Source organism: Rosa chinensis, chromosome 5 (assembly GCF_002994745.2).
Source record: "Rosa chinensis cultivar Old Blush chromosome 5, RchiOBHm-V2, whole genome shotgun sequence".
Taxonomy (NCBI): domain Eukaryota; kingdom Viridiplantae; phylum Streptophyta; class Magnoliopsida; order Rosales; family Rosaceae; genus Rosa; species Rosa chinensis.
In genome coordinates, this window is record NC_037092.1 from 55,111,285 (window position 1) to 55,133,001 (window position 21,717).

The 21,717-nt window shown below is 36.3% G+C and overlaps 2 long non-coding RNA genes across 13 annotated transcripts; one reads left to right on the forward strand and one right to left on the reverse strand.

The window, feature by feature from the left end:
- Positions 1–503: 503 nt before the first annotated feature.
- LOC112166010 lies at positions 504–5,445 on the forward strand. Its single transcript, XR_005799940.1, has 3 exons — positions 504–1,106; positions 1,847–1,922; positions 2,231–5,445. It is a non-coding gene; the product is annotated as an uncharacterized LOC112166010 (long non-coding RNA).
- Positions 5,446–5,500: 55 nt separating this feature from the next.
- On the reverse strand, positions 5,501–8,842 carry LOC112166009. 12 transcript variants are annotated; one of them, XR_005799939.1, is made up of 7 exons: positions 8,359–8,842; positions 7,918–8,009; positions 6,954–7,640; positions 6,556–6,754; positions 5,969–6,495; positions 5,799–5,870; positions 5,501–5,732 (listed from the first exon to the last, which is right to left on the reverse strand). It is a non-coding gene; the product is annotated as an uncharacterized LOC112166009 (long non-coding RNA). The 12 variants fall into 12 exon arrangements; XR_005799938.1 differs by having other exon boundaries at positions 5,502–5,718; XR_005799936.1 differs by having other exon boundaries at positions 5,502–5,732; positions 5,799–5,874.
- Between the last annotated feature and the right edge of the window lie 12,875 nt (positions 8,843–21,717).

The window sequence follows — 21,717 nt, forward strand, 5'->3', positions numbered from 1 at the left end:
TCTCAGAATTTGTTAGGGTTGTGTTGTCACTAACAGTGTCATTTGATTTCAGGTTGATAAAGCTTTTCTGAAGAAGCTCAAACTGTTCTAGAGGTAATTTTTTCAACTTAGGTTTCATTTTGTACTTAGGTTTCATTTTGTTATTAAGATTTGGTTGTATTCAATTTAATTATGATTTGTATTCTTGTAATACCCCGAAAATTCAAATTAATTTTCGATGAGTTTTTGGAAATGATTCCGGGGTGTGAGCACAAGTACGAAGCGTAGAGATGTTGTGGAATTAGTTCGAACAATTTTCATTCGGAAAACTAAATGTTGTAGGGGAGGTCAAGGAAGTTGACTTTTTATATGTATAGAATTTGGGAAAACTTCCTTCATGAAAGTTGTAGCGCTCGTCGATACGATCGCGTGCATATGTGGAACGCAATATTCGGAGTTCGTAGGAATTAATTATGATTTTTCGAAAAAGTTTCCAGTTTTGTATAAAGCTTCCATTTTCAGAAATTTTCCAAAAATATTTTCTTTTCTTTCCCATTTTGGAAACTCAGTTCATTTTCTCTCTCTCGAGCCGCGTCGGCACCTCTCCCTTCGCCGGCGTCTATCTTCCTCTTCCGGCCACCTCTGAGCAAGAAACCACGTCCAGCAGCTTCGCCTCACTCCTCTGATGCCGTCTGTGGCAGCCTTTCACGGTGGCACGGCCTGTAGTGGCGGCGGCAAGCTCGTTTCGATTTGGGTTCGATTGGAGTCAACGCCGTTTTTCTCCTAGCTCCGGCCACAAAAACTTCCAATCCTTGGCTCTGTGAACTCGCCTCAACCTGCTGATCATCATACCAGAAGGATCGCACCTGGGGTTACCGGATTCAAGTTCGTCGGAGCTCGACCGGTTTTCGATCGAAAACCAAAACCTTCTGATCGTGATATCTCGAGCTGTAGTGCATCGTTTTGATTAATTCTTGAACCAGTGAGTTCGCCTTGATGTTCTTAACAACTATCTAGAAGGAAATAGGCCTGAAATTGAAGTTTTTACGTCGAAATCGTGCCTCGACGGTTTCTGCATTTCTTCGCCGGTTTCTGGAAAATTTCCAGCCACCTTCAAACTGTTCTAGGTAATTTTCGACCACTTCCGTTCATTTTCAGACTTCATACTAGTTAGGAAAATTGTTGGGCTTGATGAGATGAAGAGGAGCAGCCCGGCACCGACACCATTGGCGGTGGTCGGCGGCGGCTCTGTCCAAACTCCGGCGGCCCTTTTCCGGCCACCTCCGGGGGTCAAAAATGTGATTTCTTTACATTTTTAGATTCTGCATTTCAATACGATCGTTTGCATATATAATTCATAATTTTTGGATATCGTATCATTTAGTTATGAATTTTACGATTTTGATTAATTTCGATTGTTCGATTAATGATATGTGAAGATCGGACCGTCCGATGGAGTTGTAGTTGTGATATGTTGATCGTATGACTATCCCAGATCCCAGTGACCTTGTGTGGTCATGGGCGAAGATCCGACCGTTGGATCTTCGTATAATTGTGAAATAGTAATTCGGAGTACGATTCGTGAGAATCCGACCGTCGGATTTTCATGAAATTTTGTGGAGATGTTTATAAGGAAGATTCAGGAAGATCCGACCGTTGGATCTTCGTAATAATTTTGGAGGATGATCCTAAGGGCGATCCGTGAGGATCCGACCGTTGGATCATCATATAATTTCGATCCGACCGTTGGATCGTCTTTATTTTAGAATCCGACCGTTGGATCGTCTTTATTTTAGAATCTGACCGTTGGATTTCAGTATATGTGTGGTTTATGAATGATTCCTAAGTTAAGATCGTGTTTGATTAGGTGATTGACGGTTTTTACTTGGGCGAACGAGTTTGGTGTGATTGTGTTAATTTGAAAACGCAGCGGGAGTATCGAGGTGAGTAAACCTCACGTGGTTCATATTACGAACCGAATAAATTTAATTACTTTATTTTTGGTCGTATTTATGTGAAAATGATTTTGTGTATAAAAAGGAATTTATTGCTTTATTGCGTGATATCTTTGGTTGATATTAATAGACGTTTCTGTGTGAATGTCTATGTACATATTTTATTTATGTGAGAAATATATATGTATTGATGGATTTTTGTTGAGGAAACCATATAGTGAGGTGTTGAGTTTTATTGTTTGAGAAACAATAAATTGTTGATTGGTTGAGATATATTGATTTGTGGAAATCAATAGGTCACAGGGGTGATCATGGCATCTGTTAGTGAACCACGCTCTTGTACCGAGTTGGTGGTTACTAATAGCATTAAATCGTGAACCACGCTCTCGCGCCGAGTTGGTGGTTACGATCAGTTAGAGCTCTAGTCTGTCTGCCAAATGTTGAGTGACCTTATGAGGGTAACGGGGAGTGACTCATAAGTGTATATATATAAATGAGAGTGAGAAAGTGAAGTGGTTTTGTGGTGGTGGTTGTTGTGATTGTTGGTTGTTTTGGTTGAGTTAAAAGGAATATGATTTGAAATTTAATAAATCAACAGTTCTTTCTTATTTACTCATACGAGCTGTAAAGCTTACCGGGTTTGGTGTTGTTGCAATCCCGGTACACTATTCAAATTGTGTAGCGGGTAATCCTATAGGTCAGGAGAATCGAGAAGGTGATTAGGCTGCTTAGAGTAGTGGTATTTGAGTTACAGCTTTATTGTGAGGTTGTTATGCTCATTGAGCTTACATTTAATTTGGAGAGAGTGTGTTGTAATATTAAATAACTTGAGGATTTGGTTTATTGTATTAATGAGAGGTGTGAAGTGTGGTTGTTTGTGAGAAAAAATTTCAGGACGTTTATTTGTAATTGTTATTATTCATGTTTCGGATTTGAATTGGTTATTCAAATTCGGGGCGTGACAATTCTTATGGATTTTGTGGCAATTTTGGTTGAAAGAACAGGGAATGGTACTAAATGTTATCCCCTCAAGGTATGAAATCCTGGATCCATTTTTTTTTTCTTTTTATTTCATATAGGTAGGAACGCAGGCGATAATGAAAACAAAGAAGTCTACAATAGCTTCTTACTGAAAACTTTCTTGAGTTATATAACAGTAGATAGGCACAGATTGTGGTAGCTGTCAGAAAGTCATATATTTTCTTAGTGGAACCAAATTGTTTATATCAGTGATATCAAACAAAATTAGACTGACAGGAGATAGAAAATTTGGTAAGATGTCTACAAGTATCAGGTACACTTTATTTGGCTTCATTTTATTGACTGTTTCTATACTTCCTTGTGGGTGCTTCTTTGTTTAATCCTTCTTACAATTTGTTCTAATTTTTCTTTTCAATTACTGTAATTGTAATTTTCCCCTCTTTCTCTTGAGTGGGTGAGTAAATCTCTTATTCAATTTTTTCATTCAGCATCATCTCATCAAGCTTTGCATGTAGCCTTGTGGGTTCTTTACTTTCTGTATTACCAATTTGGAGTTAGCTCTATACTGCTGCTACTAATAAAATGAAATTGAAAAACGAAACTTTTGCACCGGGAGCTCTTAAAAGTTTACATTTTGACTCGTTGGATAATATCAGAGTATGTAGCATGTACATAGTACACATATTGTAGCTACTGCTCTCTCATTCTATTGGAAAAGGATTCTCTTAGGATTGCAATATTTCCTAAAAATTTGTGGTACCATTTGTTTGTTTTCCGTTTTTTGCTTTCTGTTCAGCGCACTTCTATGTTGGTTTTGATAAGAACACCTTTTAAATAGTTTAACAGTTTAGTGCAGAAAAAATACGCTAGAATAGACCACCTCTTGTTCGAGCCACTTAGAAAAGTGATGATCATCTCCATTTAGATATGCAGCTAGAAACATTGATGCATATTCTCTCTTCGTTATAGAATTTCATTCTAGGTTAATTGTTAGCTAGGTGGATGGGAATACTCGTAAAATAACGCAAGAAAAGTACTAAGAATAGGTATTCCACCTAAGAAGCTAGTCAATACATGCAATTGTTTTCTAGGTTAAATGCATACTGCACACTGCTTGCTCAAAGTGCCGTTCATGGAGCAATGGCAGGGTTCACAGGCTTTTTAGTTGGGTTTGTAGTTATCCTCTCTCTTACAAGTTTGTTTATTGTCACACTTGAATTGTGGAAACTTCTATTTTAACTGCGTCATCTTAGTATGTATCATTGTATCTCATTCAAAATGTTGCTCTCAGAGTTTGAAGTTAAGACTCACATATTGATCTGTTTTTTAGTTTTGATATACAACATATTACCGAGAGCCAGAACCAGGTTGTGATTACCGATAGGATCTAGGCCACAACTCCTTTCTTTAACCAACCAACCGAGCTTCTTGAACCCCAAAGACGCTGATGAAGTCCAAAAAGGGGAAGAGCCTCCAACTCAACTGCTAGATGGGGAAAATTGTAAAGCTAGCAAGTACTGAAACATTCCTAGCATGGCATGAAAACACAACTGTTTTATTTGAAACCTTCTGTTAGAATCATAAGTATTCAGATCTTTGGTTGATGCCCTACTGACCCAGAATGTTGATGGGAATTCACATTTTTGACTGCCAGTATCATCTATGGAGCATAATTGTTTGCTGTTGTATCAGATGAATTCAATTCACCATGCCCTACCGAAGAGATTTCTGCTTAAAGTGTTCATTTGGTAGAAGCAAAACTAGCATCTCTGAATGGGATTAGCAGAGTCTACTTAAGCTTCACCCTTGCACGAGTTTGTAATTACTTAGGTCATTGCATATTTTTGACGAGTGCTGCTACTGGCCATTTGTTCTGTTGGATAGTTTTGGGCGTTTAGCATTAGATAGTGGTTTGGATGTTTAATAGGAGCTGCTATGCCATCTGTTTTGTTTCATTTTTATGCTTTCATCTTAAAATTGAGTTAAGTAGATTCATCTTTTACACATTTCCTGCAGTGCGGTAATGCAATTATTTCATTGTATCTGCACAGCCATACCAAACTCAGCCATAGTGGCATAGTCATTCATTGTTTTGCGATACATCATGTGTAGGGGTTGTTTGGAGTTTCTGATTGTCTTCGTTCATTTCAAGGAGGTTTGTAATACATCATGTACCTTGCGGACTAACTACTTCATATGTATTATGAGTTATATGATTTTATATGTCATGAATGATTCATTCTACTGTGCGCTAGTTTTTCAATCTTCATACTGCTTGCACTGGTAGATTTTTCTTGGTTGAAAAGAAATTCGAAATCATTATTCTAGTTCTGCAGTTGAAATTTAATGCTTACATCCAAATGTTGAAGCTTAAACTCAATGTATGGGCAGAACCAAGTTTCATAAACTTGTCATTCATATAGCTAATGTGGGGCAAGACAGTGATCTAGAGCTTTTGTGTGCGTGCATGGTGGAATTGGCAGACCACAATGCCATGCAGTCTTTCATGGGGAAATAATATGGAGCTCAAGGAGGTGGTGAGATTGAGCAGTGTAATTGAATGGTTGGGTGAAGCTGAATTTCAAATGAAAAAAAGACATGATATACTTAGAAAGTTTCCATGCATTCAAAATTAGGTACAAATGATAAAATCCCAAGAACAAAGTATACTGGTGGCATCTTGATAAGAGCTGAGTCTTCTAGCCGTCCCGGTCACGCATTCAAATTTACGTACAGATCATAAAATTCCAAGAACAAAGTAGACTGGTAGCATCTTGTTGGATAATCAAAGCCGAGTCTTACACTAAACAAAGCACACTGATACAGATTATCAGTAAACTAAAAAATTACGTACTTGAAAGTTTCTTGTTTTACATGTCAAACCTCTTCAATAGTGTCCATGTGCTCGTTCAAAAGCTCCTCTTCAATAATAGGCTCCAAGTGCTTGCTCAAAAGCTGGCTGAGAAAAGACAACAAATTAAACACACAACTCATAAAAATTGGGTGAACGATTGCATTTTACTGGAGAGAGAAAATGAAGATGAAGTGATTACCTGACCGGGATGGCTAGAAGACTCAGCTCTGATCACCATCCAGTAGGATAAGGAGGCCAAAGCCTTATTTGAATAATTTATGCAAGTTCAGGCCGTCTTTAAACATGTCATCTGTCAATCTTTTGCCTATCAACATCTCAAATAGCAGGATTTTATAGCTATAGATGTCGCCACTTGCTGACACCTCCATTCCTTTGCCATACTCTGAACTTCATTTCCAAATGTACAAAATAATAAGTATACAGCCTATAAACTATCATGTTTGTATGCATCCCCACCTGAAGTCCTCGTCTCTTAATGATTAGACTAGGCCAAATCTAGGACCTAGATGCATTCTTTGACAACCCAAAGATCACATTCTAGAATCTAGATCAATAGATCACCTTCTAGCATATTTATGTATGCAACATGAAAAAGAAAAAAAAGAACAGCAAGCTTTAATAGTTCTAGCAAGCTTTGACAACAGAACAGCAATATAGTTGGATGTCAAATAGGGACATTCATAAACACATTGGGCTTCTCCCAACCTACTATAAAATCCGGATGTCAAATAGGGACATTCATAAACACATTGGGCTTCTCCCAACCTACTATAAAATCCCTCTATAATATATTGTACTCTTCAAATAACTTCTATCACAATCAGACCCTCAAAAATCCATAGTCACAACTGAAATACACCATTTCAGGTTATTAGAAGAAAAAGAAGCTCAAACCTTACTCTTTGATACTTCCAGCTACACTCTTGCCAAGTCTTTCTTTGAGATAACTTCAGTTATCCACGACCTTAGATCACAAAAAGAAAAAGAAATAAAATATAAATTAGTAAAAAGAACTATAAATCTAAAACCACCACCTGGATTGAACAAGACCAATTATACAAAAAAAAAAAAAAAGCAAGAACTTCTACAATAAGGTACCTCTAAGAAGCTTATAACAAGAAACGGAAAACGGGAAAAAATAATTAAAAAAGTCAATGGCTTACATGTAAACTGGTTGATTTGATCGATTTCAAAATCTTGACATCACAGAGATCCACATTAGTCCCCTGCTCCAATTGTTCTAGAAGAGCTGGTGGAACTAAAGACGGGGTGGGGAAAGAAACCTTTTGATAACGTATTAACATATCAACAATTTGTATGCAAGAACAGCATGAACAAATACAGAGGCTCAAACAAAATCGGGTCCCCTATTTACTGAATTCCATCCTCAACTCTTATGCCCAGAATAATGTATTTCTCCAATTAGTTTGATGAGGCATGCTGAATGAAAAGAAGTGTTCCAACCCATCAACATTTCATTCTCTATATCAGACTAGCCTTACAAAGTTTATTTAACTCAAGTATTGACAACAATATCCCAGAGATAAAAGTAAGATACATGATCTTCAATTTTCTAGATGAGTAAAAATACATATGTTTTGATATTCAAACTGATTCCAACGTAAAAAACTAAACATGGGTTTGTAACTTCCCGCAAGAAATTACAAACCTTAATATTAATATCACTGCAAAAGTGCAAGCCACAAAAACCCAATTTAAGATGAAACCATTTTCACAGACAGAATCAAATTTGGTGAAAACAAGAGGTTAACACTCCAAAGCAACCTTAGAAGCAGTAGTGAAGAAACAGCAGGGAGATTTGGTGAAGTAGCACTTATCTTAGTTAGCACCTGCAGTCACAACCAGTCACCTGTGAGCACACGTAATTTCATATATTAGAAGCTAACAACCCACCCAGACTATACTCGTAAGAAACCATAGACAGGTCCAGTCTTGCATTCTCAAGCAATTTCCAAATCCCAAACAGGAATTTAAAGATGCTGAAAATTTACAGCAGAAGGATCCAATTCACAATGAATTGATGCTTGGTTTCAAAGAAGATGATATGCATCCACAAAAGGCAGCAAAGGAAAAACAAATATGCCTCAAACTTGGACTGGGACTAACCTCAAAACTTTCTCAGTGTCTGGGTGATTCTTCTTCTTCTTCAGAGTAAGATCAAGGACTCAAAATCGATCAAACCTTTCACCCCGTAATCACTGCAGGCAGAAGAGAACATTTCAAGACAGTCAATGATATGCAATTCTCAAAATTCCGAATACAAACAACCTCTATAATTCTAGACACAAACAAACAATCAACACTTTCGGTCAAACCATAATGTAAACTATATTTAGCAAAAAGGCCAACAGCACATCAAGATCATACACCAAGGTCTAGCTGAACCAATAACCTCAAACCACATTCCAAGCTAAGCAATTCTCATAAAGCAAATCAGCATCAACAAGATTTGCTTTAAAATTAGAGGAATAATCCTTCTGATTCTACTAATCACCAAAACTAAAGTTAATAAAACAAACAAAATTGAATAAAAATTTGCCTCTGGACCTTGCTCTGCGTCCTGATGACTCTGACTCCTCCACCACCGTCGATTACAATGACTACTACTACGACTGCAGGTGTTGGGCTCGCGTCTTGAAAACTTGGTGCGTGTTCATCCTCAGATAAAAAAGAAACCCCAAAATGAATTCCCAATTTGGGTTTTACCCATTAGCTACAAATTGAAATGGAGAGAAGGAATACCCATTCGTGCTGAGCGAATTTGCTTTGCTCAGACTTTAGGTTTGGAAGATGTGGTGGTGCAGCATGGAGGCGAAACGGCAGTGGGCGGAGAGGGCATTGGAGTGCGATGAAATCATAACCCAGGCCAAATTATAAAAGCGAAATGCCATGGCTGATGGAGATCAGGAAGGAAAGTGAGAGGACTGTGGTGATGGGAAGAGTAATGAAATGAATCTGATAGCTAAAATGGGGGAGTTGGAGGGAAGTGAAATTGCACAGGCTGCTGAACGCGGGATGTTGAAATGTTAAAATTGAATGCCTTTTCCAATTCGTTCTTATAAGCAAGTAATTTTTTTTTTTTTTTTAAATCACTAGCATTAAGACTTTTAAGTTAGTATGCTATTCGCCTGGTCAGTTTACTGACTAAAGAATTTATATTCAATAATTCTTAGATTTACATTCAAGGGTGGAAAATAAAACACCTCAACTTAATAATAATTCTTTTTACTATTAGATTTACATCCAAGGGTGGTTGAGCATTATTTTCTTAGTCAATAACTGACCCGGTGAACATTTTCGTTAAGAGTTATATGATTGTCACTAAATTGGGATTTTGATTATACATTGGTTCAGTTGGTAATTAGTTAATTACCTATCATTGGATGAGATAATTGTAATACTTTATGTTTATTCAGTCAATTTTGTTTTCAAATCGACTTCGACTTCAATCATTTTGGTCTACCATAATTTTATAATAGTACTATAATTACACATTCGATTCCTCTAAGAATAACCTCGTCCAAACTTATTATTAAGTTTGTCACCGAAGTTAGTTTTGTAACTATTAGGTTGACTGATGCCGTATTCGCCAACAACCATGCTAATAATTTCAAACGACATGTGTAACTACTTGATCAATACATCTAAAAGGTCATAAATGAAATTTATCAATTTGGTTATTAGAAAATAATATCAATGTGCCTACTAGTGTTGTATAACGTGTTCATTACATATAAGAATATGTGGACTCTCAAAAGTGACAACACGATGAAAGCTTAATTTGGAGAAGCCGACCGTTGGATGAGAGGATTACATTGTTTTATGGATGTGGTGAAAAATTCAACCAATTTAATAATAGCTTCGATTTTGATCCACTTGGTCAACCATAATTAAATTTATAAAACAATATCTATATATATTAGGTTCCTCAAAGGGGAACCCTATTGAAACATATGGATACGGAGAAACCGACCACTAGAAGAGATGAGTGCAATATACTATGGTTTTTGTAAGAAAATCAACCAATTTCGTCGATGTTTTGATTTCGATCCACTTAGTCAAACTAAAGTTAGTTTTATAACTATTAGGTTGACCAATGTCGTATCCACCAACAACCATGGCAATAATTTCACACGACGTATGTAGCTACTTAGTGTATACATCTATAAGGTCATAAAATAAATTTATCAATTTTGATTTCGATCCACTTAGTCAAACTGAAGTTAGTTTTATAACTATTAGGTTGACCGATGTCGTATCCACCAACAACCATGGCAATAATTTCACACGATGTGTGTAGCTACTTAGTGTATACATCTATAAGGTCAAAAAATAAATTTATCAATTTTGATTTGGTTTTTAGAAAGTAAGATCAATGTGCCTACTAGTGTTGTATAACTTGGTCATTACATGTAGGAATATGTGGACTTTCAAAAGCAACAACGTGATGAAAGGTTAATTTGGAAAAAAAATTCAAACATCTAATATAATTACTGAGATTACATAATAAATCTCGAACCCTTTAAGCAATCTAATATATAAATATTTTTTAGTTATGTCGAAAAGTATACCTTCCATGAGCAACAAGGTGGAGGAAATAGAATTTATGAAAATTGACCGTTGGATGTTATCATGATAAGAAGATACAATTATGGTCAAAACTTCAGCTATTTTTGTTCACTCCAAGCTTCAAAGGACAAGGGCATCATCGGATCGTACAATTGACAAACCGTTCATTAGATCTGACAAGTACAACATTTTAGACTTCAGGTTCAAAATTCAGACAGTTTCGTTCCACTCGGTCAACCGATTAAAGCTTAATAACCCTTTTTTTTGTTCACTACAAGCTTCAAATGGCAAGGGCGTCATCAGATTGTACCCTTGAGACACCGATCATTAGATGTGCCAAGTACATTATTTTAGGCTTCATATTCAAAATTCAAAAAATTCCATCATAGTTATGACGTCGATCTGTTCGGTCAACCGATTAAGGCTTAATAACCCTTTTCTTGTTCACTCCAAGCTCCAAAGGGCAAGGGCGTCATCGGATTGTAACCATTAGATGTGCAAGTACATTATTTTAGGCTTTAGATTCAAAATTCAAAAAATTTCGTCATAGTTATCACGTCGATCCGCTCGGTCAACAGATTAAGGCTTAATAACTCTTTTTCTATTCACTCGAAGCTTCAAAGGGCAATGGCGTCATCAGATTGTGTAGTTGACAAACCGTCCATTAGATATGACAAGTACATCATTTTAGACTTCGGGTTCAAAATTCAAAAAATTCCGTCATAGTTATGATGTTGATCCGCTCAGTCAACCGATTAAGGCTTAATAACCTTTTTTTTGTTCACTCCAAGCTTCAAAGGGCATGGGCATCATCAGATCGTACCCTTGAGACAACGACCATTAGATGTGCCAAGTACATTATTCTAGGCTTCGGTTTCAAAATTCTGAAAATTTCGTCATAGTTATGATATCGATACACTCAGTCAACCAATTAATGCTTAGTAATCCTTTTTTTGTTCACTCCAATCTTCAAATGGCATGGGTGTCATCAGAGTGTACCCTTGAGACACTAAACCATTAGATGTGACAAGTATATTATTTTAGGCTTCAAGTTTAAAATTCTGACAATTCCGTCATAATTAGTATGTCGATCTGCTCGATCAACCTATTAAGGCTTAATAACCATTTTTTTGTTTACTCCAATATCTTGTTTACTCCAAGGTTCAAAGGGCAAGGGTATGATCGGATCGTACCCTTGAGACACCAATCATTAGATGTGCCAAGTACATTATTTTAGACTTAGGATTCAAAATTCAGAAAATTCAGTCGTTATAACGTCGATCCACTCGGTCAACTGATTAAGGCTTAATAACCTTTTTTCTGTTTACTCCAAGGTTCAAAGGGCAAGGGCATGATCGGATCGTACCCTTGATATGACCATTAGATAGGTTTCAGGTTCAAAATTCGGCCATTTTCATCATAGTTATGCCTTCGATACACTTGGTCAACCAAATAAGGCATATAACCATATTTTTATTAACTACACACTTCAAAGGGCTAGAGCATCAATGGATACAAGGCATGGGACACCGACCATTGGATATGCGAGTTACATTATTTTTAGCATGCAGTCTGAAATGCATTCAATTTGATCTATGTTTTGACTTCGATCCCCTAGGTCAACTGAATAAAGCTTTATAACCTAATTTTATTACTGCTATGTGGTAAATACATTGACAAAGGGGATTAAAGTCTAAACAATTAAGAAACTAGATAAATAATGTAATTCTCACATCCAACGGTCGGTGTCCCAAGTCTTGTATCCGTTGATGCTCTAGCCCTTTGAAGTGTGTAGTTAATAAAAATATGATTATCATGCCTTATTTGGTTGACCAAGTGTATCGAAGTCATAACTATGACGAAATTGGCCGAATTTTGAACTTGAAACCTAAAATAATATACTTGTCACATCTAATAGTCGGTGACTCAAGGGTACGATCCGATCATGCCCTTACTTTTTTAACCTTGAAGTAAACAGAAAATGGTTATTAAGCCTTAATCGGTTGACCGAGTGGATCAATTGTCATAACTATGACCGAATTTTCTAAATTTTGAGTAGGAACTCTAAAATAATGAACTTATCACATCTAACGAACCGTGTCTTATGTGCATGATTCGATGACACCCTTACCCTTTGAAGCTTGTAGTTAAAAAAAAAAAGGGTTATTAACTCTTAATCGGTTGTCCGAGTAAATGGAAGTCATAACTATGACAAAAATTTTTGAATTTTGAACCGGAAGCTTAAAATAATGTACTTGGCACATCTAATGGTCGATGTCTCTACTGTATGATACGATGACGTTATTGCGCTTTACAGCTTGTAGTGAACAATAGTAGGGTTATTAAGTCTTAGTTGGTTAATCGAGACGATTGACGTCATAACTATGACAGAATTTTTTGAATTTTGAACCTGAAGCCTAAAATAGTGTATTTGTCACATCTAATGGACGGTTTCTCAAGTGTACTGTAAGACCCCAAAAATTCGCTATTAATTCCTAAATGTTTTCTGGAATTAATAAAGTGTTCGTTAGTACGAGTTCGTGGTTCGAGGGTGGAGTAGAAGTGTTTCGAACTTTTATTCGCTCGAAATGTTTTGATTCAAGAGTTGACTTTTTGTACGTTTTGATTTTGTGAAAACTTCCTTCATGAAAGTCGTAGAGCGCGTTGATACGAGTTCGGGGACATGTGGAACGTTGAAATCGGAGTTCGTATGAAGAAGTTAAAGCCATTGGAAAAAGTCTCCATTTTGGTTAAATAGGAAAAATTCCAAAAAAATATCAGAGTTTCCATTTTGGGAAACTTTTCTCTCTCCGGTTTCGCCCACTCCTTTCGCCAACCAATTTCTTCACCGTCCGGCCACCAATTTACAAGATTCTTGAGGGGTTTTTGCTCGCCTTGCCCTCCTCTAGTGGTTTGTGGAAGTAATCGAGTGTGGGTCGAGCCGTAGCTCGAGTTACAACGCCGAGAAGAGGCCGAGAGGAAACCGGAATCGCCTCCAGTCGCCAGCCTTTGTTCTCCCAACTCCGGCCACCTTTGGCCGTGGTTCCAAAAGGAATTTTGCACTTCAAGGGACGTAGATCATTTTCCCCAAGTTGGGTTGCATCGATTTGAGCTGTGGTGATTGATTTTGCATGATTGGGAAATTAGGGTTCATCCAATTTGGAAATTTTGTGAGGTAAAATTATACTTATTGGCTTATAATTTGACCTTGGTGTAGTTATCAAAGTTATAATTGGAGTTGAGATGAAGAACTTTCATGTTGTGAGTTTTGTCAAATTTTGACTTTGGATGGGCGGCGGCGCTGACATTGTGGTGGTGTTTTCTGGATGCTTCCGGCCACCCCATGGACAGTTTCTGTTCATGATTTCGATCTACTCGTCGATACGAGCATTTCGATATATAGTTTGTAATTTTTGGAAATCATATGAGCATGTTATGAATTTTTAAAGTTTTAGGGTTGTCAGTTTGATCGGGGTATGATCCGTAGGGATTCGGCTGTCCAATTGACTAGTAATTTTGATAGATTGATTGTAGAAGTGTTCTAAAGAGGTTGGATGGTCTCGGATGAGGATCCGACTGTTGGATCGTCGTATAATTGTATTTTGTGAATTATGTGCTTTGTGTTGTATTGAGTGTGACCTTGATGTGATTAGGTGATTAACGGAATTGTGTGAGTGGAGTTTGGATGATTTGGTGCTTGTCTTGGTTTTGTGTGAAGACGCAATAGGATATGGAGGTGAGTAAATCTCACGTGGTTCATTTACGAACCGAGTTATTTAATTGTCGGAATTGATTGATAATTGTAAATCGTTTTCAAAAATAAAGATTTGGTTGAAACAATATGAACTCGATCGACTACGGTTCATAGAGCTACGGCTCATAGGTAAGAAAATGAATTTAAGTATAAAATGAATTTCTTGGTTTTAAATTGTATGAACTATAGTTGGTATTAGTGGTCATTCCTGCGTGAATGACTACGTATATATATATATATATATATATATATATATATATATATATATATTGATGTGTTATTGAGTGATGAGATGTTGGAATGGATTGATTATTATTCAAGCTTTTATTTCCGTACGTAAGATGTTGAATAATGAATTGTTGAACATGTGGTGTGGAAGTTATCCTGTATGTTGCGAATTTTGGATGACGTAGTGACCGGTATGAGGGAATCGGATACTCTAATCTTAGGCGAATATCGGATGCCATAACCCTAAGCGGGTGACGCGTTACAATTGAGACAAGTGTATCGGATGCCACAACCCTAGGCGGTGACGCGCTACGATTGAGGCGAGTGTATTGGATGTCATAACCCTAATCGGGTGACGGGCTATGATTCAGTTAAGCTCTAGTCTGTCTTAGATTTGGAGAAGGTTTATGAGGTTCTTTCTTTAGTGTTTACGTGAGATTTGGATTTCCATGAATTCAATTATTTGTTTTAATGTAATCTCTTGAACGAAGTTATATGCAGGCATTATTGTCTTTTGAATTGTTTGTTTTAATAGGGAAAAAGATACAAACAGTACCCAACCTATGGTCGACTCCGAATTTCTGTACCCAAATTTTCAAAACTATCACTTTGGTACCTGAAGTTCGGACCCCGACCCAACTTTAGTACCTAGAACACTGTTAGCTGTTACGGAGTTAGTCAACTGTCAAACTTTGAGGGGTATTTTCGTCCTTTCACCAAATTTCTCCCTCAAGCTCTCTTCATCTTCTTCTTCCTCCAAACTCTGTCATCATCTTCTCCAGACCATAATTGGAACAAATTAACTTCATTTCTTGGATCTGATCAGGCATCACCCATTTTCTCTCTTTTTTTCTTTTCTTTGGGCTGGGTCACAATTTTTTTTTTGTTTTTCTTTTCTTCCACTCATTCTCTCTTCTTCCTTTTTGTCTTTTCTCTCTTCTTCTTCCTTCGCTTGCTGGTAGATCGAGGGCGGGCGCTGGTGGGCAAGCTGTTGGCTTGCTGCGTTGGGTGGGCTGCGCAAGCTCAAGAGCAGGCGCGGGCTGGAGGGCTACTAATGCTGGGGCAGTAGCTCGGAGGGAGATGTACGTGCAGAGGGTGGGGCTAGGCGATGCGCAAGGCGAGGCTGGGCAGTGCTCGGCCTGGTGTGCTGGTCTGGCCGGCTGTGGAACTTTGCGGCAGGGGTTGCGGCCGGGGGGGGGGGGGGGGGGGTTGGAGAGGAGGAGGCGCGGGGCTGCTGGAAGAAATTTTTTTTTTTTTTTGGTCGTTGATAATGGTTAGAGAGAGAGAGAGATAGAGAGAGAGAAGAAGAGGTAAAAAAAAAAACAATATATATATATATATATAAATAATGAATTAAATATGAAAAGACGAAATTACCCTTCAATATATGCCACCTGTCAGACGCCGTTACTGAGTTAACGGCTTCAGGTACTAAAGTTGGGTCAGGGTCCGAACTTCAGGTACCAAAGTGATAGTTTTGAAAATTTGGGTACAGAAATTCGGAGTCGGCCATAGGTTGGGTACTGTTTGTATTTTTTCCCGTTTTAATATAATTTCCTGAACTAAACTATATGCAGGAGTTGCTATGATTTGAATTGTGTGATTTTAGGTGATCTCTTGAACTAATTCTCTATGCAGGGATTACTAATTTTTACCGAGTGTGATTGTATGTTTGGTTGTGTTTTGTGGAGTTAAATGTTGTTGCTTTAATTTATCTCACAAGTTGAGAAATTATAAGCATGTGTGACGTGAGTCACTTTAATTGGGTTTACTCACACGAACTTGCAAAAGCTTACTGGATTTGTTGTGTAGTGAGTTGTGATGAGTGTGTTTACTTATTGAATTGTCATTCAGTTTAATTTGTAAACTATCTGTAATGTAATGTGTGACTCTAAAGAACAAGTCGGTATGTATATTGTGAGCTCAGTTGTTTAGTTGCTTAATTTAATTGAAAAATTTTCTAAGCGTTTTCTTGTGCTTGTTGAGTTTTTGCGTTTCGGATTTGAATTCTTTTATTCAAAATTCGGAGTGTGACATGTATGGTCCGATGACGTCCTTGCTCTTTGAAGCTTGTATTGAACAAAAATAAGATTATTAAGCCTTAACTGGTTGACCGAGCAGATCGACATCATAACTATGATTGAATTTTATGAATTTTGAACCACATCCATAAAGCAATATAACATACTCATTCAACAGTCAGCTTCTCCAAATTAAGCTTCAACCGCGTTCTCACTTTTGAACAATACACATCTTTCTATATGTAAGGAACAAGTCATACAACATATAAATGACATAATGGTATTTCGTGGTACTAACCAAATCAAAATTGACAAATGTTATTTTTAACCCTCCACCTAGTAGTTACACACGTGTGAAATTATTGGCATGTTTCTTGTTGGATATGGCATCAATCAACATAAGGGTTATAATGCTAACTTTGGTTTGACCAAGTAGATCGGAGTCGAAATATCAATGAAATTGACTAAATTATTTACATATAGCATAGAATATTGCCATCATCTCATCTAACAGTCAGTTTATCCAATTTCAAATGTCTTGATGGGGTTTCCATTAAGGAATCTAACATATCAATACCGTTTTATAAATTTAACTACAATTGGCCATATAATATATTTTGTATGTACGTGTCTTGGAATGTAATCGAGGATGTATCTTTTGTAATATAAAGTGGCAATACCTTATAATATATTTGATGGGAAACCTCTATCTTGCTTTCAATTATGCTTATACGTACGACGTGTCTTCTTCTGGATATATTGTCACAATTTACGGACATTATCTCTTAAACCTATGACAGAAATCATCTTAGATGCTGAATTCGAATTTGAAATAACTTGTCTTCATTTTATATTTGTAATTAGAGTTGTAGTCTCCAATTTGATATTTTTCAAAACCAAAGATGCAGACAATAAAAAAGTCAACTAATTATATTGAAATGGAAGTTGCAATCACCATTCGAAATTGAAAATGGCCTGTTCAACAGGTTCTGAATTTGAAAACTAGTTTTCCAAAAATATTAAGGGTTTGAAATAGAAGTTGCGATCACCATTCAGAAATTAAAATGCTCTGTTCGGGAGTTTCTGAATTTGTAAAATTGTGTTTATTCGGCATTTCAACAACTATATATGGCCATTGTATTGCAATATTTCACACAATACAACAAAAACGTATTACTTATTAAGTCAATGTCATCAACTTGAACATAAGAAGCATATTAATGACCAACGAACTCTCGACTTCATTTAACAATTTAGAATAAGTGGAAACTCTCTACATTGAATATTCATTATCATTAAAGTACAAATTTACTAATTATTTGTAGGTAGTTTATGCAAGACCCACATAATACACATATTGAACTATCCAAAAAGAATAACAAAAAGGACTATTGTACTTGGATGTGAGTTGCCAACCCTTGATGATCAACATATACTTCAGCCAAACACAGATATGTGGGAAGATTATTCTACTGAAAAAGAAGACAAAGAAAATGGATCCGAACTTTTACCATCTACTTATCATATTGGAAGTTGAAAACGATATTTCTAGCTCAGGTTGTTCATCAAGTGTAGATAACTGAAATTGAAAGCCAAATACTGATAAGAAGTCATGTCAAGAACAATGACAAACAGTGTATAGATCTCTAGTTTAAAATTTTTCACTATTCACAATAGATAAGCAAATCTGCATAACATAAATTTAGTTCCTCAGCCATTATAAGTTACACTTGTATGTAGATACTTATCCAGGAAAAAAAAAAGTGAACACTACAATTAAGTGAATGCATTCAATGTGATATATTTTCTACTATAATAAAGGAAAGGACAATGTATAGGTCTATATGTTCAATAGTTACAACCACATACATGTATCCACCTAAAAGTAGAAAGGAAAGGACACAGAACAACTTGAGAAATAAGTAAACGATTTTGGAAATACGTGAAAGGAAGTGAAATAGACCATATTGGAAAACAATTTCGAACTGATCAGAGTCTACAAAAATTAAGTGAAAAGGCAGAAACTGGCAGTTCATAGGAAGACATAACTTGTGGGATTTCATGAACTTCCATTGTTTTGGCATGATATTTTCAGAAAGCAAGAATAACACCTTAGGTATGACTTTTGAGTAATTATAAGTGCATCAGGTGTATGGGTAGTGAGACTGAGTATTGACTATATTGTTTCAATGGTAATTCAAAGCTCGTCTAGCATGTGTAGAAGAAATCCATGATGAGATAAACACCTATGAATCCACTCTAAATTAAAGAGCATCTACATACCTTCTCTTTATTCAAACTCGTTTTCTCAGTTTTAATTTCATGTTCACTACTTTATAAACCTAAATTACGACCACCACATGAGTTTTCTATAGAAAATCATACTAGTGAGAAAGATAAAATGACACTAGGTTCAACCCTCCTTTCTGAAAACTTTCCTTTCCTTCAGGTGTCTGTTTACTTCGATTTGAATCCTGCAAAGATTCTACTTGGTCTTTACTAAAAAGGTATTACAACTCTTATATCACCTATCACATTCACCTAGCAAATGAACTTAGAGAAAACACATAGACCAGAGAACCTATTTAAAGTTACCAATTCCGAGTTGAACTGGGTTGTTAGTTCCCTAGTGAGTTTCCCATAATAATACAAGTCAATGCAATTGAAATGAAAACTGAACCTTTGTCGTTTTCAAGGCATGGGATTATTGGGGAAGCATTAAATTTTGGGCATGATTATTCGTTAATTAGGTTCATTTTGTAAGTTCTTGTTTTTGGTACACATCTTCCACTAGTCTTTCAAGTATATTTGATCGCTCACATGTGACTTTTACAAGGAATCACACAATTAAGTTGCACAAGGAGTCTAAATCAGATACATACTTCTACATTCTGAGTAATGATGAGCGATCCGGTTCCACATCAATTTATGATTAGTTGATTACATACAGTACACAAATCATTCAAATAAAGCTAATATATATCAGGATATTGCAGACGATTCAAAATGTACTTCTTGAGATTTCTCAAATACTTCTACCAATTTCTTCAAAGCCTCTTGATCGCTAAGTTACTGGCTAGTACCTACTCTAAAAACACAATACAATAGAAATATGAATATCAAACAGAGAGGAAAAGTGAAATAAAAATAAAGTTAGAACCTTTACTTTCTCCAAAGATAACCAAATACAGCAAAATCAAGAAGCTATATATTGGATCAAACCTGCAAAGACTGAAGCTTTAATACAATCTCATATCTAAATAAAGCAATCGAAGCTGCTTCATATCAAATTACAATCTCATTAAAGTAGCCTATTTCAGTTATAAAATATGAAACAATAGTGTCGCATTCTAGCATCACCTTCTCCCCTAAACCTGATGCATCATGAAAAGACGTAAGTAACATCAAATCGGACAACATGGCTTCCATTCCTACTGTGTATAGATTCTCTTTAGACTAGGGAGTACCCTCGACAGATAATAAAAGGACCCTAAGAAGATTTATATAGCCAAATCAACCATGCTAGTCATGTAGATATGCAAAAATAAAGCTCCCAACCCCACATGCATTCATATACAAACAATTGAACTTTAAATAAATAAATATGTGTGTGTGTATCCAGCAAAGACAATTGCAAAAACTAGCCCTTGATCATCATAAACTGTAGTAACTCTTCCTTGTACATGTACAGACCCCAACATAAGAATTGCGAATTAGAAATCTTAGGGAAAAGGCAGGGTAAGATAAGGAACACTACCCACAATACCCATAGGTCACGTCTATACTTGGCACTTCTCAGCCCACTGATCCCAAAGCATGACAGTTCTATCAAGAGAACCAGAGATAAAGCTTTCCTTGTGAGAACACAAGCTAAGTGAGACAACCCTAAAAACAATATAAAAAGATATTTCATCAGTTACACAAACATGTACATTGAATAGCACAAGTCATTTAAGTAAAACATGCCAATCATTTTAAACCAGATCATGGTCATTGAAATAGTGCAAGTACCTATTGTCATGCAATGAGAGAAGCCTTAGCATTTCTATACATTGACAATCATATAATGAATTATAAATCTTTTAGAAACCCACACATGACAGAGACAACAATAGGAAATTGAAGTGAACAAAAACTATAACAAACTTTTCAACTTAGTCATCGAATCAAGAACAAATAACACTACAAAGAATGATATAGATCTTTGGAAAATACCACTCCAGCACAATAGCAAGTTTTAAAAAGAGAACAAACAACAAAACTGAAGTAGTCTTCTACTGTCTTGAACCAAATCCTCCCACCATAAACAAGTACCCAGACCAACAATTTTTCAGCTGTTCTGTTTCATGTGCATATTGGCTATTCAAGCATTAGCATAAAACATAATCAATTACCGTTGCCTAAGAATGTGCTGTCTCATCTACCAAAAATAATAAAGAAACTTCTCCAAAATCAAAGAAGCAACCAACAAATAATGCTTAGAATGCCAAGTAGTTGTTTATATCCAGCCAAATTGTTCAAGCATGATTAGAGTAAATAATATGAAACAAATCCAAAAGATAATAAAAGGATGCAAACCTCAAGATTTGGGACCAGAATATCAAAATCTATTGAACCTAGATCGTTTCCTACATCAATCCCATCATGATAGTTCTCCATCGACACAACAGTAAAACTAACAACAGATGCCGCCTTTTCTGATACATCACAATTTCTGTAAGATCAACAATTAAACAAACAGTAGCAGTAAATACTTTTGGCCCGACTTGTAATTCACAATGAACAAGTGTACATGAATTTAGAGCAAAAGAAAACACTAACATGTACAGTGATGATCTGGGATATAATACTTCACCATTTCCATCTCTTAACATAAGATTAGAAGAAGTAAATCAATCAAGTAACAGTGACTACAATCAGGACCGGACGATAAACAATGACTTGAAAAAGCCAAAAATGAAGACCTAGAACGCTTAATACCTCTGGTGCTCTTCAACTCTTTGTAAACAAACCAATTTGGTTCCTGAAATTCTAAGACCGTCCGTTCGCAAATAGGCTTTGCATTGTTTGAGTTTCAAAGAATCTAAATTACTCCCTTGTGCAAAACACAATGAACAATTTAGGGTTTAAGGTCCTTAATCGAGCAAACAAAACTCAAATTCCAATGATAATAAAGTAGGAATGTTGAGAAAATCAAAACGAGAAAGAGAGAGAAACCATTAGGATGTGATGCCCCGGAAATTTGTATTTATTTTCCGAGGATTTTTCAGAATCTAAATTGTGGTTATTGGACAATTTCGTGGCTCGTAGGCGGAGCGTGAGTGTTTCGGAGAA